Consider the following 2,774-nt stretch of genomic DNA (forward strand, 5'->3'; position numbering starts at 1 on the left):
TTGGTATAAAGTAATTTTGAAACTTTATTATGATTTGTTTAACAATTATTTATATTTTATTATTTGTTGTGATGTGAGATCTTATACCGTATTAGTGCAGCATATTGTGTTTGTTTTAAGCACCATACGAAATAAAAACATAAAACTGTGTTATACCTGTGAAATTTGTCAACCACAATATTTATTATTGAAAGTAATTTTTATATTTTAGCTGCATATTAATTATAAATGTTATTGCATACATGGTACTTTAGAACCGTAACTACTACACAAGAAGACAACTATAAGAAAAAAAAGATCATTTGTAAAGTATAGTAACTACATTATGATTACCGTTTGGAATTTAACATAGATACAACGTAACTGTTGATCTCAAAAAGAAAATGTTTTGGGTCTAAATGATGATATCCTATTTATAATACGAATGATGTATTTCTAGGCTTAGAATTCAACGATTATATATATTATGGTTCTCATTCCCGGCCATTAAAATAAATTATAGTATATTATTATCATAAATTACTGTTTTAGTGTCATAATAGAAAATCAATTTATTAGCACTGGGGCATAAATAATATATAATTTTGGGCGAGAATTTTAATATTATTTTAATACTTCCGATTTCGTGAGCCGAATTCACTGCTGCGTCGTATGTCATGTTGTGCGGGAGGGGGGGGGTAATTATGGTTAAAACCGGTAACCATGTTGGTTTAAAAGTTGATCTTTAGTTAATTATTGGTATACCTACTCGGTTGTGACTTGGTTATTACATGATACCGATGATGATTATAACGTGATTCCGTGATGCACTGTGTAAAGCTAAAAGCTTCTGCCAGTGAGAGTGAATGAATGAAGCAGTTTGTTTGTGGTTGTGCTTATAAGCTGAGAAAAATTGAGTTGATGACTGATTGAGAGTTAGAAAATGATAGTTCGGTTGATGAAATGTTGAGCTATTGATGGTCTGTGGCTGATTTTGGAAATGTGATTGTATAATGTATGGGGATTGTTGGATTTGAGTTTTGAAGGAGCTGGTTATGAGATGAATGTGCTCCTTGATGTATAAGATGTTGGTTGAGTGCTGAATGGCTTAATTGCTTCAAACGCCTGCAGAAATAATAATATAATTATATACGGAGCATCGTTCTAATCGTGACTCATTATACATAATATCTAGAAAATAATAGCCTGAAATGTTATTGTGTCTTACTCCACTCCATTAAATTTTTGCATAATTGCTATTGTAATTTCAAAATATATAAATATGAATCACATAGGCACGAACAAAATATTAGATCAAATCGCATTGGTTTTATTACAAAAATTGATCTTATTTAGATAGTCTCATAAAATGGTTTCCCGAAACATTATTTTGACGAAACGATGTTCCTATGATGTTTTCGCATCGGCGAAATTAAGATTTACATGTAGAAATTAATTATTATTCATACTTTATAATTGCCTAATGTACTTACTGCAAACTTTTATAACGCTGTGAGATCGTAGTTTAACGGCGTTTTGCATAGGCAAATAACTAGTAAGTGACATAACATTATGGTTATTACGACATAGTTCACGTGAAATGCAAAACATTTTTTTACAACAATATATATATTACAGTACCTACGTTATTATAGACTTTATTGAATCATTATTTGCCTAAATATTGAACAAATCATAATTATTGAAATTGTATGGTTACTTATATTATTGTGCACAACTAGTTCGTTGGGAAAACAATATCGATGAAGGTCGAGGTAAGTATGAATATGGAATTCAATATTATTGGTAAATAACAATACAAATAGTAAGTACCTAAACATTTTTTTTAAATGAAAAAAAAAATAGAGTTCCAATGAGACAATTTAAAATGTTTGTATTCACTTTGAACAATTTCAAATATATGGTTTTTTTGATAATTATTCACGCATCACAATTCTCTTACAAACGCGTTAAAATTTTAAAAATACGACAAATGTTTAAATAAGTGGTTTCAACTTGATATAACGTATACAAAATACGTAAATAATATATATTTTAAATAGTTTCATACTCACATACACACATAAACATACGCAAACACACACAGGGTGATTTCTCAAACATGGCTCACTCAAATTTTTCTCATAAATAATGAATGTATTAAAATTCTGATTTTTAAAGTTTTTAAGTACCTTTAGTAAATATTTTATACCTCATATTTTCAAATCCTAAGATGTTTTTTGTATCATTTAAGAGATTTCCTCTGGAAATACAAACTGATTTTTAAATTAGTACCACAGTTTCTTTCTGTAAGTTGTTAATTAAATGCTTTATTCATTTTTGATGCACCTAAATCAAAATTCTACCTATAAGTGCTTGAATCATTGTGTAGTAGAATAAAAATAACTAAGTATAAAAGAGCAGGGGAAACCGGGGCTAAGCGGCGACAGAATAGGGGTGTACCCGGCTCAATAGCCCATAGATTTCAATTCAGATAATAATTACACTACTACTTGATATGATTATTAGATTACCTTTTAGTTCATTTACTGATGTTATAATTTGAAAATATATTAAATCCACTTACCTTGTATTGATGTGGATCCTTGTTGTGGTGGTGGTAACGTCTCTGGTAGGTGTGGGTTGATGCGCGTTACTATTACTCTACGACTTTTACGATACTATGTTCTTTTCTCTAAATACAGTGCGTTTACTCTTAGCCTTTGTGGTGGAGTATAACCACGGTTATTTTTCTTACTTTAATTACGCTTAGAAAACTTTAATGCAGTGGATGG

General features: G+C 29.7%; 1 long non-coding RNA gene across 1 annotated transcript in view; it reads right to left on the reverse strand.

The window, feature by feature from the left end:
• The window catches only part of LOC111039647, a 5,732-nt gene continuing 2,958 nt past the window's right edge, over positions 1-2,774 (reverse strand). The window contains exons 2-3 of the long non-coding RNA XR_002605116.1: positions 2,567-2,674; positions 1-1,104 (exon numbers count right to left, since the gene is read on the reverse strand). This is a non-coding gene — a long non-coding RNA (uncharacterized LOC111039647). The remainder of the gene's footprint in view (positions 1,105-2,566; positions 2,675-2,774) is intronic.

This window comes from Myzus persicae, unplaced genomic scaffold (genome assembly GCF_001856785.1).
Source record: "Myzus persicae strain clone G006 unplaced genomic scaffold, MPER_G0061.0, whole genome shotgun sequence".
Classification (NCBI taxonomy): Eukaryota; Metazoa; Arthropoda; class Insecta; order Hemiptera; family Aphididae; genus Myzus; species Myzus persicae.